The sequence below is a fragment of the Triticum urartu genome, chromosome 1 (assembly GCF_003073215.2).
Source record: "Triticum urartu cultivar G1812 chromosome 1, Tu2.1, whole genome shotgun sequence".
In the NCBI taxonomy this organism is placed as follows: Eukaryota; Viridiplantae; Streptophyta; class Magnoliopsida; order Poales; family Poaceae; genus Triticum; species Triticum urartu.
In genome coordinates this window covers 122,032,507-122,048,790 of record NC_053022.1, presented here as the reverse complement: position 1 = coordinate 122,048,790, position 16,284 = coordinate 122,032,507, and the positions used below count along the sequence as shown (strand labels likewise).

Here is a 16,284-nt window from a genome sequence, read left to right as displayed (position 1 = left end):
TAATGCAATAAATATCAATATAAAAGCATGATGCAAAATGGACGTATCATGGGCTCGGCCAAGTGGTTGCGGGTGCCCTCGGGTTCAAATTGGATCTCGGTCTGATGTTGGACGCGGTCGGCCGGCGTGAGATGGTGGTCTTCGCCACTGGCCACGTCGGATCGGCTGATTCGGCGCCTGGATATCTACTATGGATGTTCTTCTCAACTCATGTTGGGTTGAGGCCCATGGCAATCTCATCTATGTAGGTTTTGGTTCTTGGCTCGCTACCGGATCCGGAGCAGACGAAAGTTTGGTGGTATAGGATGGGGATCGGAGGAAACTTTGGTCGGCTGGTTCGGCCTGGCATCGGCGGTGTCCCTCAAACATTGTTACCCTTCCTAGAGGCGAAGCCGAGGTCCCTCCTATCCACCTCCAAACACATCCAGGGCGAAAGTCCAAAATCAAGACTAGATTGGGAGGCGATGGCGTCCTGCACGTCGTAACTTCCATGGAGGAGCCGTGGGAGGCTCAGATGTTCGGGGAGAGGTGCCATGGGTGGTGGGCTCCACGTAGCTCCAGCAACAGCCACGATGTGGAGGTTGGCAAGAGGAGCGGCGTTGTATCTACCGCGTCGATGAAGACGAGTATTGGCAGCATGGTGTAGCTGGATCTCGATGACGGATGTGGCTGGATAGACAAGCGTAGGGTGGTGGGGTTGTCTGGCACCGTGGCAGCGGCGACGGCAGCTAGACCGGGCAAGGTTGATGCGTCAGTATAGCTCTAAAGATGGATTGGTGGCAGTTGGCGACGGTGGCCTTTGAGAGTGCGCCGAACCGGTGTGTGCCCCACACCCGGCAAGTGGTTTGGTTGGGGTCTCAGGTCTTAGATGTTAGGCTTGGCTGCGCGGTCTGTTTGGTATTAGGCCCGGACTATCAACATGTCTTCATCAACTGGATAGGAGTAACGACAGATGTTGCCTAGACGGTGGCTTGAGACTTACTCCCTCCGTTCGGGTTTATTAGGCCTAAAGGCAACTTTTCTTGGACCAAGGCACATAGTAATTTGCTGACATTAATTCTTTCATTTCACTCCCAATGCATTCTCTCACATGCATGCAGTGTATTAATTCCCTGGTCATGGCATCAACAACAATGACTCTCAATGCAACCAATGAAGTGGTTGCATGCATGCATCTTTCCAAAGCGAGGCCTTATAAAAAGGAACATGCTTGTAATGTTGTGAGGCCTAATAAACCCAGACGAAGGGAGTACTGTTGTATTTCTTTGTAAAGTCTTTTATGAATAATTAATAAAGTGGCTGCATGCATCGCCCAGATGCAGAGGCCGCCGGGGGTCTTCCTCTTTTTTTTAAAAAAAACTATGGTTTCTAGCGATTAAGAGCATCTCTAGCAGATCCCGTATAAATGGTCAAACCCATAAAATAACCGCTTTTACAGTTCTAGTTGAAAAAACAGGTCTGAACAGACCCCTTAAAATTGTCCGACTCTTAAATTTTTTTAAGAGGCCCTATAAACACAAACCCGAAACCCTCATATCTTTAGTTTTGAAGGCAACTTTGGCAGGGCCCTAAATACCGGTCAACACTTGCGGTTGAGGAATCTCTGCTCCCGCCAACACCATGAAACTCACCCGGCCGCCGCACCCGTGGATGCGAGCAAGCTAGCTAGACGGCCGCGCTAGCTGAATCGATGCGAGCTAGCTAGCTAGCTACGACTGCGCTAGCTAGCTGTGAGTCGATGTGTGCGAGCTAGCTAGCTGAGTCCGGCCGCGCGCGTTCGACCGCCGCCCGCGCCGCCCTGTCCTAAGCCCGCGCGTCATGGCCAACCCGCGTCTTCTCGTCCTTTCATCCGCCGGCCTTCGTTTCTGGCAGTGTCTTTCTCGTTCGCATGTCGGTCGCCAGTCAATTTTGATTTGGTTTTTTATAGATTGATTATACGGAATTTGTTCGGCCGGTGCCCGCACCAGCCAGTAAAACTGATTTTCTGTAAACTGTAAAAGCGATATAAGGGTCCATGATATAAGAGGTCTGCCAGAGATGCTCTAATAGAGATGTGTGGTAAATGTAAACAGGAAACAAATCCTCCGGGGTGTGAAGAAGGTGCCCTCATGGCCTCATCATATTTCGGATTATGATTCTCTAATTACTTATTCTGAATCTGTAAGCAGAGTCTGCTTATTCTCGGCGAATGCCGAATTACATACGGAGAGGGGCTGCGCCCGGTGGGTAGAGCCGAATCAGGTCGCGCTAGCCCAGAGGCGAAGCAGCAGCAGAGGTGGTGTTTGTCCGAGCCGCCGCCGCTGCCTTGGCCTTGGCCTTGGGGCAGCGGTTGTGGCCGTACCAGACGCCGTCCGGCAGCGGCGCCCCGAAGTAGAAGGTGGCGGGCTTCTCTCCGGCGCCGGGGCCCGGCTCGGTGACCTGGACCCACTCGGGCGCCCAGCCGTCGCGGCCGGCGCGGCGGAGGTAGAGGTAGCAGACGCCGTAGCCGCACACCCCGGAGACGCGGAAGGTGTCGGTGCCGCACCGCTCGAAGGCCCTCCCGCCCGGCGCGCTCGGGAGGCGCGCCCCGTACGCCTCGTTCCGGTACGCGTCCCCGAACGCCACGCTGACCGCGTCCGACGTCCGCGCCGGCGACGCGCAGCTCGTCTTCACCTTCACCGTGTACGTGCACGTCCGCACGGCCGCCTCCTGCGCAGCACAACGCAAAACGGCGCCATGCGTCACACGGCAGAGCAGAGCAGTCGTCGGTTGATAGATAGATAGAGTGACACCGCGAGATGTGGGCGCGCGTGCAAGAGGAAGAAGAAGAACTCACGGTGCGGCTGTCGCGGGAGGGGCCCGCGAAGACGACGACGAGCAGCAGCAGCAGCGACAGGCGAGGCGCGGCCGCTCCGACGCCGGGACCCGCCATTGCCGGCGACGAGGCGAGGACGGGTAAAGGGAATATGGGACGGGGGACGGCGCGAGGACTCGATGTGATTGCGCCGCCGCGTAGGAGTTCGGGGGTGCTAATAATAGCGGTTTGGCGTGTCACTGTGTCGAGATGGCGATGAGGATGCGGTGCACGCTAGCACATGGCTGCAGGCCAGTGGACCAGCAGCGCATCGTATCGGATCGGCAACGCGCCGAATCGCTCACTAGCGGACACGAGCGTCGCGTGTCGTCACGCTCGGTGCTGATGTGGTCCGCCGCGCGGCGCAGGTCGACGGACAGAAGTCAGAAGCATCCAGCGCGGGGCACACACACACAAGCGCAGGGAGTTTGATGGTTTATAATCTCAGAGTAAAATAAGCTTAGATGCTTCTACGATGCTGCATAGTCTCAGAATGAAACAGAGGCTAGCTAGATGGTTCTCCAAAAACTTATGGACGTTGAGAAAGGTCTCTATGGCGCGCTTCAAATCGGAGAGAGAGAGGAAAAACAAAAAAAATGCAAAAATTGGGGCATTCCGAGAATTGAACTCGGGACCTCTCGCACCCTAAGCGAGAATCATACCACTAGACCAAATGCCCTTTGTTGTACTGTAATTCATTTATCGTTTATTTATACATCGCACGTAACGGAATGCCCTGGCTCCCTTGCCGCGAGCCTGTGGATGAATGCATCATCCTCCGTTGCTGCGAGCATGTGAATGAATGCTCCTCCGTTACCGGTTCTGTTGCTTTCCCTGAGCTAGTTTGTTTATGCTAAGTTAAAAATATGATTGTGTGACTCAAATATAAAAGTGAATCTTTTACTAATCGAATTGTGATCATCATACAAATTGAAGAGGATATGATCTATTGGGGCCTTGAATCATCAGGTCAATTCTCTCGCACCCTAAGGCCTTGTTCCACAGGGTTCCAAGGGGTTTGGAGCAGATTGGCAGGGATTAAATCCCCAGCAAGTCAAAATCCACATCAAACCCCTCCAATCCTCTCCAATCCCCTTGTGATGGGGATTAACCGAACAAGGCCTAAGCGAGAATCATACCACCAGATCAAATGCGTAATGTTGAACATATTTCATCTACAGCTTATTACAACATACTACGCTGTTACCACCAGATCAAATGCGCAATGTTGAACATATTTCATCTACAGCTTATTACAACATACTACGCTGTTGAAAGCATCCTCGACTGCTGCAGGGGTGTGAATGAATCCTCCGTTGTCAACCCTATTGCCTTTTCTGAATTGGTTTTTCATGCTAACTTGACAATATTATTATTGTGTTAGTCAAATATAAAGGTGAATCTTTAGAAGCGTGCTAATCGAATTGCGACCGATCATACAAATTGAGGAGGATGTATGATTTCTCGAGGGCTTGAATCGTCACGTCAATTGTATGTCAAATCTATCTATAAAAATGTACCAATCTTCTTGGGAAGGCAGGCATGCCTCTCAAAATTAAGGTGTTTCTAGGTGCTTCGCGACCATCTCTCCGAGGACAGTCGTCAGGGTCCTAGTGATGGTCGGTGCCCCCTTTGCGAGGAGGAGGATGTTAATCATATTTTGTTTTTGTGTGTGCTTGCCAAATTCATGTGGATTGTGGTTCGGGGGTGTTTAGGGACCTCTTCGGTGTTGGGGAACGCAGTAAATTCAAAAAAATTCCTACGCAAACTCAAAATCTATCATGGTGATGCATAGCAACGAGAGGGGAAGAGTGTTGTTCACGTACCCTCGTAGACCATAAGCGGAAGCGTTATGACAATGCGGTTGATGTAGTCGTACGTCTTCATGATCCGACCGATCCTAGTATCGAAAGTACGGCACCTCCGCGATCTATACACGTTCGGCTTGGTGACGTCCTACGAACTCTCGATCCAGCTGAGTGTCGAGGGAGAGCTTCGTCAGCACGACGGCGTGATGACGATGATGATGAAGCTACCGGTGCAGGGCTTCGCCTAAGCACTACGACGATATGACTGAGGTAGATTATGGTGGAGGGGGGCACCGCACACGGCTAAGGAATCAATGATCAACTTGTGTGTTCTAGGGTGCCCCCTGCCCCCGTATATAAAGGAGCAAGGGGGAAGGCCGGCCAACCCTTGGGGGCATGCCAGGAGAGGAGGAGTCCTCCTCCTAGTAGGAGTAGGACTCCCCTTTCCTAGTCCTACTAGGGGGAGGAAGGGGGAAGGAAGGAGAGGGAGAGAAGAGAAGGAAAGGGGGGCACCCCCCCCTTCCCTAGTCCAATTCGGACTAGAGGAGAGGGGGCGCGCGGCCCTGCCTTGGCCAGGCCTCTCTCTCCACTAAGGCCCATGTGGCCTATTAGTTTCCCCGGGGGTTCCGATAACCCCCCCCCCCCCCCGGCACTCCGATAATTATCCGGTGACCCCCGGAACTCATCCGGTGTTCGAATATAGTCATCCAATATATCAATCTTTATGTCTCGACCATTTCGAAACTCCTCGTCATGTCCGTGATCATATCCGGGACTCCGAACTATCTTCGGTACATCAAAATACATAAACTCATAATACCGATTGTCACCGAACGTTAAGCGTGCGGACCCTACGGGTTCGAGAACTATGTAGACATGACCAAGACACGTCTTCGGTCAATAACCAATAGCGGAACCTGGATGTTCATATTGGCTCCCACATATTCTACGAAGATCTTTATCGGTCAAACCGCATAATGATATACGTTGTTCCCTTTGTCATCGGTATGTTACTTGCCCAAGATTTGATCGTCGGTATCTCAATACCTAGTTCAATCTCGTTACCGGCAAGTCTCTTTACTCGTTCCGTAATGCATCATCCCATAACTAACTCATTAGTCGCATTGCTTGCAAGGCTTATAGTGATGTGCATTACCGAGAGGGCCAAGAGATACCTCTCCGATACTCGGAGTGACAAATCATAATCTCGATCTATGCCAACTCAACAAACACCATCAGAGACACCTGTAGAGCATCTTTATAGTCACCCGGATATGTTGTGACATTTGATAGCACACTAAGTGTTCCTCCGGTATTCGGGAGTTGCATGATCTCATAGTCATAGGAACATGTATAAATTATGGAGAAAGCAATAGCAACAAACTAAACGATCATCGTGCTAAGCTAACGAATGGGTCAAGTCAATCACATCATTCTCTAATGATGTGATCCCGTTAATCAAATGACAACTCATGTCGATGGTTAGGAAACATAACCATCATTGATTCAACGAGCTAGTCTAGTAGAGAAATACTAGTGACACTCTGTTTGTCTACGTATCCACACATGTACTAAGTTTCTGGTTAATACAATTCTAGCATGAATAATAAACATTTATCATGATATAAGGAAATATAAATAACAACTTTATTATTGCCTCTAGGGCATATTTCCTTCATTCAAAACCTTAGGTCACGTGTCAAGGTCATTGCCCTCATGTGACCATGTAATAGATCACATCACGTAGTTACGTGGTAGGTTTTTTGCCGCTCAATCATGAATTTTTTGGAATGTTCACAATAAATTTGCTATTGAAAAGATTATCATTGCTCATCTGACCGATTGTATTTTTTTCAATCAATCGCCTTTTTCAGCTATGGTGTCACTTGGGCACGTAGAAGAACAAGACTATGCTGCAAGCGGTGCTCGTGAATCTTAGATATATCCACTATGTTAATTGACCGCCGCCAAACAACTAAAGTAGGTTTCGGTTTCCAAGCATGCATGCTCATGTATGAACTCCTCTATATCGTTGTTATCCTCGACCGTTTATTTTCTACAACCTTTTTGTTGTAAAACTTGAGCTTGTGTTCATGTTTGATGCTTTATAATATATATAAAGGCATGTGTTGCTTCTGGCAATCTTCTAAAAAACATTTGAATTTAGTTCCAGTATTTGTGAAAGTTTGGATTTTTTATGTGGTTATTGGATGCGTTCAAAGTCCCAACAAAAAATGTGAACCAACGTTGGATGATTAGGAGGATAGTGGTATCCCCTGGCCACCAGAGTTCAAATCCCAGACTTGTCATTGCTGCTCATATTTTCCTGGATTTATTCCAGACCTTCCGGCGATGTGCGTTTAGTGGGAGGAGACGTTCCCGTCGACTACGAAGGCATCTGTGATGACTTCGTCAATTTTAAGATGATGTACCTGCTCAGTCTTTCGGATATGCTCATAGGAATAGGGTGTGTGTGCGTGCGTTCATAGGGATGAGTGTATGCTTGTGTATGTGAATGACTTCGATTGTAGTATGTTAAAAAAAGAGTCCTAACAAGAAAATGAATGAAGGTGAGGAGATAAACCCCCTGAAGTATTGGGTAAGGAGCAGGGCTGTCTCCAGAAATTTGGGGGCCCGATGCGAAATAAAAAAGGTTTGTCCTATGGCTGACTAATTCCGATGTCATCCAAGACGATCTTACTCTATGATCCACGCTTGCTTGCACTTGCTTGTACTATATACTTAAGGTTGCACATTTGGGTGATAGGAACAACGAATATGAAACCCAAATTTAGAAAAATCATACTTCCTTTATTTTATTTTATTAGATGCATTAACTTTTGATGGAATTTCAAAATAGTAAGTCTATTTGGTTTATTCTTTGATTTCCTAATTTGCTAGCGGATTCTTTCCATTTGAGGTCTACAGTAAAAAAAGTCCCTGTGGATGGGGGGATCTCCTTTCCTCCCTAATCTTCGTACATGCAATTGCATGCCAGCCAACAGATCCGGAAATAAAACGGCGTATGGATTAGGCAGTTGCGCCCGGAAAAACTGCTGGCTCGAGATGAAAAAGGAATCCCATGCACAGATCAACAAAGCGGACCGTGGGATCATGTGTAAAAAAAAGAGATCCATGGGCATTAGCACCCAGGACATATTTTTATAGGAGAAGCCCACCCGGATGAGGCACCACAAATTCACTCCCGACGGGAGTCGAACCATGGCCGCAGGGTTTGCCACCGCGTCCCTTGCCACTAGGCTACAACCTAGTTCTCTAGGATCATGTGTAGAAAAGGAAATAAATTTCTCATCATGCGGGGTGTGCCACATAATTAGCGTTAGAATTTTTTTTGAGAATTAATTAGCCTTAGATTAGTGCGATCTGGGGCCCCTAGTTTTTTGGGGGCCCTGTGCGGTGATACGTCTCCGTCGTATCTATAATTTTTGATTGTTCCATGCCAATATTCTACAACTTTTATATACTTTTGGCATCTTTTTATACTATTTTTGGAACTAACATATTGATCCAGTGCCTAGTGCCAGTTCCTGTTTGTTGCATGTTTTTTGTTTCACAGAATATCCATATCAAACGGAGTCCAAACGGAATAAAAACTGACAGAGATTTTTTTGGAATATATATGATTTTTGGAAGAAAAATCCATGCGAGACGATGCTCTAGGGGCCCACGAGGTAGGGGGCGCGCCCCAGGGAGAAATGCGCGCCTCTGACCCTCGTGACCACCCCGTAAGGTGGTTGATGGCCTTCTTTCGCCGCAAGAAAGCTAATATCCGAATAGAGATCATGTTAAAATTTCAGCCCAATCAGAGTTACAGATCTCCGGGAATATAAGAAACGGTGAAAGGGAAGAATTTGAGAATGCAGAAACAGAGAGAGACAGAGAGACAGATCCAATCTCGAAGGGGCTCTCGCCCCTCCCGTGCCATGGAGGCCATGGACCAGAGGGGAAACCCTTCTTCCATCTAGGGAGGAGGTCAAGGAAGAAGAAGGAGGGGGGCTCTCTCCCCCTCGCTTCCGGTGGCACTAGAGTGCCACCGGGGGCCATCATCATCACCGCGATCTACACCAACACCTCCGCCATCTTCGCTAACATCTCCATCACCTTCCCCCTCTATCTACAGCGGTCCACTCTCCCGCAACCCGCTGTACTCTCTACTTGAACATGGTGCTTTATGCTTCATATTATTATCCAATGATGTGTTGCCATCCTATGATGTCTGAGTAGATTTTCGTTGTCCTATTGATGGTTGATGAATTGCTATCATTGATTTAATTTTCTTGTGGTTATGTTGCTGTCCTTTGGTGCCCATCATATGATTGCACGCGTGGATCACATCCTAGGGTTAGTTGTATGTTGATAGGACTATGTATTGGAGGGCGAGAGTGACAGAAGCTTCAACCTAGCATAGAAATTGATGCATACGGGATTGAAGGGGGACCAATGTATCTTAATGCTATGGTTGGGTTTTATATTAATGAACATTAGTAGTTGCTGATGCTTGCTAATAGTTCCAATCATAAGTGCATAGAATTCCAAGTCAGGGATGACATGCTAGCAGTGGGCTCTCCCACATAATACTTGCTATCGATCTAGTAAAATAGTCAATTGCTTAGGGGCAATTTCGCAACTCCTACCACCACTTTTACACACTCTCTGTATTTACTTTATTGTTTCTTTATCTAAACAGTCCCTACTTTTTATTTACGCACTCTTTATTATCTTGCAAACCTATCCAACAACACCTACAAAGTACTTCTAGTTTCATACTTGTTCTAGGTAAAGCGAACGTCAAGCGTGCGTAGAGTTGTATCGGTGGTTGATAGAACTTGAGGGAATATTTGTTCTACCTTTAGCTCCTCGTTTGGTTCGACACTCTTACTTATCGAGAACTGTTGCGATCCCCTATACTTGTGGGTTATCAAGACCTTTTTCTGGCGACGTTGCCGGGGAGCAATAACATGGGGTGAATATTCTCGTGTGTGCTTGCTTGCTTGGTTTATCACTAAGTAATTTTTATTTGTTGTTCTTAATTGTTTTCTATCTTTAGTTATGGGTAGGAAACACAAAATACCAAAAAAATAGTTGTACCTACTAAACCAATGGTAGAAGAACCACTCAAAATCTATCACACTGCTGAAGCTTATTACTTGGATCATCTTCGATCCCTATGTGCTCGTGCTGAAATCCCAACTAGCTTAGTTGAGGGCAAATCTTTAGATGAGCATGCTTGTTATGTGCGACACCGAATATCTGAAAAAAGGAAAACTTTACTGGATCAAAATCATCGTTTGCAATGCTATGCTTGGAATTTATGTGAAATATATGATTTTACTTGTTGTTCTGAAAACCCTAAGAAACACATTCCCTATCAATGTGAGTTTAGTGATAATGGAATCGTATCTTCGTATGCTAAGGGTGTTTATAATTACTATGATGTTCAACAAGTTGAAGAATTTGTTGCTTTCAAGGGTGCTTACGAAATTGCTTCTTTGATTGAAAAGTATGATGCCACTCTTTACAAATCTGAAAAATTTGCCATACTTAAATATTGCTATGATAATTATGCTTCTAATGCCTATGTTGAACCATATATTGAGTACTACTCCGCTGTCCAAGAAGAGATTAATATTTTGCAGGAGTCTATGGAAGAAGAAATTGATGAAACTGTGAGCTCATTGGATGAAAAAGATGATGAGGAGAGCGAAGAACAAAAGGAGGAAGAGCGGATTAGCTATCCGTGGCTACCTTCTAATGAGAGTAACTCTTCAACTCATACATTGTTTAATTTCCCTTCATGCTTACCGAAGGATGATTTTGATGATGACTATTATGATCCCTTTGATTCTCTTGAAATATCCCTTTTTGATGATGCTTGCTATGCTTGTGGCCAAGATGCCAATATGAATTATGCTTATGGAGATGAACTTGCTATAGTTCCTTATGTCAAACATGAAATTGTTGCTATTGCACCCACGCATGATAGTCCTATTATCTTTTTGAATTCTCCAAACTACACTATATCGGAGAAGTTTGCCCTTATTAAGGATTATATTGATGGATTGCGTTTTACTATTACACATGATGATTTTGATGAATATAATATGCATGTGCTTGCTGCTCCTACTTGAAATTATTATGAGAGAGGAACTATATCTCCACCTCTCTATGTTTCCAATATGATAAAATTGCAAAAAACTGTCCATACTATGCATTAGCCTTTACTTTGTGTGCATGAATTGTTCTTTTATGACATGCCGATGCATAGGAAGAGAGTTAGAGTTCATTGTTACATGATATATGTTACTTTGTGCTCACTACTAAATTACAAATCATTGTTAACTAAAATTGGCTTTGATATACCTTGGGATCCGGGTGGATCCATTACTTGAGCACTATATGCTTAGCTTAATAGCTTTAAAGAAAGCGCTGCCAGAGAGACAACCCGGAAGTTTTAGAGAGTCATTTATTTCTGTTGAGTGCTTTTATATAGTTTAAAAAAACAAAAATAAAGAGGGGAACCCAAAACTTTTTCAAAAAGGAAAGCGAAAGTGAGAAAGACAAGCATTGTTGAAGTGGGAGCTAGCCTTGAACTTTGTTCATGCTCACGGAAACTTTGTGAATCCTGATTATAGAAACTTTTCAATAAAAATAATTATCCCCTTGTACAATTCCATTGTATTTAAAAATAATGTGCCAAGGTTTGCCTTTAGGATGTTTACATTTGCTTGATGGTTTGTATGGTGCAGGACAGAAACTTTAGCTATAGTGGGCGATTTTACATTTTTTGCTGGAACGTCAATTCGTTCTGATTATTTTTGCACTGTCTTACTATACAAATTTTTTATTTTTCTTAATTTTAGTAGAATTTTTCAAGTATCAGAAGTATGGTGAATGTTCAGATTATTACAGACTGTTCTGTTTTAGACAGATTCTGTTTTTGATGCATAGTTTGCTTGTTTTGATGAAACTATCGATTCATATCAGTGGATTAAGCCATGAAAAAGTTGTACTAAAGTAGACACAATGCAAAAAAAATATGAATTGGTTTGCAACGGTACTTAGAGTAGTGATTTGCTTCATTATACTAACGGATCTTACCGAGTTTTCTGTTGAAGTTTTGTGTGGATGAAGTGTTCGATGATCGAGAAGGTCTTGATGTGAGAAGAAGGAAGAGAGGAAAGAGCTCAAGCTTGGGGATGACCGAGGCACCCCAAGTAAATATTCAAGAAGACTCAAGCGTCTAAGCTTGGGGATGCCCCGGAAGGCATCCCCTCTTTCTTCAACAAGTATCAGTATGTTTTCGGATTCGTTTCGTTCATGCGATATGTGCAATCTTAGAGCGTCTTTTGCATTTAGTTTTCATCTTTCTTTTATGCACCATGCTATTATGAGATAGTCCTTGGTTCATTTATAGAATGCGCATTGCACTTCACTTATACCTTTTGAGTATGGCTTTATAGAATGCTTCATGTGCTTCACTTATATCATTTAAAGTTTGGATTGCCTGTTTCTCTTTATATAGACAACCGCCATTTGTAGAATGCTCTTTTGCTTCACTTATATTTGTTAGAGCGTGGGCATATCTTTTGTAGAAAGAATTAAACTCTCTTGCTTCACTTATATCTATTTAGAGAGATGACAGGAATTGGTCATTCACATGGTTAGTCATAAAATCCTACATAAAACTTGTAGATCACTGAATATGATATGTTTGATTCCTTGCAATAGTTTTGCGATATAAAGATGGTGATATTAGAGTCATGCTAGTGGGTGGTTGTGGATTAGTAGAAATACTTGTGTTGAGGTTTGTGATTCCCGTAGCATGCACGTATGGTGAACCGTTATGTAACGAAGTTGGAGCATGAGGTATTTATTGATTGTCTTCCTTATGAGTGGCGGTCGGGGACGAGCGATGGTCTTTTCCTACCAATCTATCCCCCTGGGGGCATGCGTAGTAGTTACTTTGCTTCGAGGGCTAATAAACTTTTTCAATAAGTATGTGAGTTCTTTATGACTAATGTTGAGTCCATGGATTATACGCACTCTCACCCTTCCACCATTGCTAACCTCTCTAGTATCGCGCAACTTTCGCTGATACCGTAAACTCACCATATACCTTTCTCAAAACAGCCACCATACCTACCTATCATGGCATTTCCATAGCCATCCCGAGATATATTTCTATGCAACTTTCATCATCATTATATACATGACTTGAGCATTCATTGTCATATTGCTTTGCATGATCGTAAGATAGCTAGCATGATGTTTTCATGGCTTGTCCGTTTTTTGATGTCATTGCTATGCAACATCAATGCACATCCCGGTACACCACCGACGGCATTCATATAGATTCATATCTTTGTTCTAGATATTGAGTTGAAATATTGAGTTGTAAGTAAATAAAAGTGTGATGATCATCATTATTAGAACATTGTCCCATGTGAGGTTATCAAAATAAAAGTGGCCAAAGAAGCCCCCCAAAAAGAGAGAGAGAGAGGCCAAAGAAGCCTACAAAAGAAAGAAAAAAAGGAAGAAAAAAATGAGAAAAAATAGAGAAGGGGCAATGTTACTATTCTTTTACCACACTTGTGCTTCAAAGTAACACCATGTTCTTCATATATAGAGTCTCTTGAGTTATCACTTTCATATACTAGTGGGAATTTTCATTATAGAACTTGGCTTGTATATTCCAACGATGGGCTTCCTCAAATGCCCTAGGTCTTCATGAGCAAGCAAGTTGGATGCACACCCACTTAGTTTCAGTTAGAGCTTTCATATACTTATAGCTCTAGTGCATCCGTTGCATGGCAATCCCTACTCACTCACGTTGATATCTATTGATGGGCATCTCCATAGCCCGTTGATACGCCTAGTTGATGTGAGACTATCTTCTCCTTTTTGTCTTCTCCACAATCACCATTCTATTCCACCTATAGTGCTATGTCCATGGCTCACGTTCATGTATTGCGTGAAAGTTGAAAAGGTTTGAGAACGTCAAAAGTATGAAACAATTGCTTGGCTTGTCATAGGGGTTGTGCATGATGTGAGTATTTTGTGTGGTGAAGATGGAGCATAGCCAGACTATATGATTTTGTAGGGATAACTTTCTTTGGCCATGTTATTTTGAAAAGACATGATTGCTTTATTAGTAGGCTTGAAGTATTATTGTTTTTATGTCAAATGATAGACTATTGCTTTGAATCACTCGTGTCTTAATATTCATGCCATGATTAGATTACATGATCAAGATTATGCTAGGTAGTATTCCACATCAAAAATTATCTTTTTAGCATTTGCCTACTCAAGGACGAGTAGGGATTAAGCTTGGGGATGCTGATATGTCTCCGTCGTATCTATAATTTTTGATTGTTCCATGCCAATATTCTACAACTTTCATATACTTTTGGCAATTTTTTATACTATTTTTGGGACTAACATATTGATCCAGTGCCTAGTGCCAGTTCCTGTTTGTTGCATGTTTTTTGTTTCGTAGAATATCCATATCAAATGGAGTCCAAACGGAATAAAAACTGATGGGGATTTTTTCTGAAATATATATGATTTTTGGGAAGAAAAATCCACGCGAGACGATACTCGAGGGCCCCACAAGGTAGGGGGCGCGCCCCTGACCGTCGTGGCCACCCCGTAAGGCGGTTGATGGCCTTCTTTCGCCACAAGAAAGCTAATATCCGGATAGAGATCGTGTTAAAATTTCAGCCCAATCGGAGTTACGGATCTCTGGGAATATAAGAAACGGTGAAAGGAAAGAATTTGAGAACGCAGAAACAGAGAGAGATAGAGAGATAGATCCAATCTCGGAGGGGCTCTCGCCTCTCCCGTGCCATGGAGGCCATGGACCAGAGGGGAAACCCTTTTCCCATCTAGGGAGGAGGTCAATGAAGAAGAAGAAGGAGGGGGGCTCTCTCCCCCTCGCTTTCGGTGGCAAGTGCCACCGGGGGCCATCATCATCATCGCGATCTACACCAACACCTCCGCCATCTTCGCCAACATCTCCATCACCTTCCCCCCTCTATCTACAGCGTTCCACTTTTCCGCAACCCGTTGTACCCTCTACTTGAACATGGTGCTTTATGCTTCATATTATTATCCAATAATGTGTTGCCATCCTACGATGTCTGAGTAGATTTTTGTTGTCCTATTGGTGGTTGATGAATTGCTATGATTGATTTAATTTGCTTGTGGTTATGTTGCCGTCCTTTGGTTCCCATCATATGATTGCGCGCGTGGATCACACCCTAGGGTTAGTTGTATGTTGATAGGACTATGTATTGGAGGGCAAGAGTGACAGAAGCTTCAATCTAGCATAGAAATTGATGCATACGGGATTGAAGGGGGACCAATATATCTTAATGCTATGGTTGAGTTTTACCTTAATGAACATTAGTAGTTGCGGATGCTTGCTAATAGTTCCAATCATAAATGCATAGAATTTCAAGTCAGGGATGACATACTAGTAGTGGCCTCTCCCACATAATACTTGCTATCGGTCTAGTAAAGTAGTCAATTGCTTAGAGGCAATTTCGCAACTCCTACCACCACTTTTCCACACTCGCTATATTTACTTTATTGTTTCTTTATCTAAACAGCCCCTACTTTTTATTTACGTACTCTTTATTATCTTGCAAACCTATCCAACAACACCTACAAAGTACTTCTAGTTTCATACTTGTTCTAGATAAAGTGAACGTCAAGCGTGCATAGAGTTGTATCGGTGGTCGATAGAACTTGAGGGAATATTTGTTCTACCTTTAGCTCCTCGTTGGGTTCGACACTCTTACTTATCGAAAACTGTTGCGATCCCCTATACTTGTGGGTTATCAAACGGTCGTCCACCTTGGCCACCCTTGTCGACGGCCCTAGTAAGGAGAATGAATGCTAAGAAAATAGAGGGAACGGATGTGAAGTTGGTGTTGGGCATGATAATTTTTCTATGTGAATGTGGTGCAGGCAACCCGTGAAGTAACGACGGGATCCCATAGTGGGGCAACGTGAAGAGCTTCACCTTCATGGAGCTCAATACGTACACCATGAACTTTTGCCTGGATTGCGTACTTGGCGAAGGCGGCATCTGCTCAGTCTTCAAAGGCTGGATCGACGCGGCCAGCTTCGTGCCAGCGCAACCCAACACCGATATGGTCATCATCCTCAAGAAGCTCAACCAAGACAACTTCCAGCGGTGCCTGGAGCGGATGTGTCCAATCCCCATAAAAAAGAGTATACCATATTTTCAACAAAAACCTAGCTAGGGGGCAACTGCTCCCTTGGTTACCTTCAAATAATTAAATGAAGTTTAATTCAGAATATAAGAAAAGCAAATACTAACAAAAAGTGGGAACATATGTAACACTAGTATAGGTCCGTGCTGTTAAGACTTCACCTTTGCACATGATAGACAAAAAACGTGCGTGATGAACACATCGCACACAATAAAAGATTAGAACCATGTGTTAGAAAAACAAATGTGTGCGAAGCTTAATTGTGTGTATTGCTATGTGATATCAGGCACGGATCATTTTCACGGCCTGTGGGCGATGTTTTGCAAACGTTTTAAGAGAATGAACTGTTTGCATAGTGTTCAATCATCATGCATGGTTGGTT

The 16,284-nt window shown here is 44.3% G+C and overlaps 1 non-coding gene and 1 pseudogene across 1 annotated transcript; both read right to left on the bottom strand.

The window, feature by feature from the left end:
* Positions 1–2,092: 2,092 nt before the first annotated feature.
* LOC125551367 lies at positions 2,093–3,012 on the bottom strand (annotated as a pseudogene).
* A 428-nt stretch (positions 3,013–3,440) lies between these two features.
* Positions 3,441–3,512, bottom strand: TRNAP-AGG. The gene has a single exon. It is a non-coding gene; the product is annotated as a tRNA-Pro (tRNA).
* Positions 3,513–16,284: the final 12,772 nt, after the last annotated feature.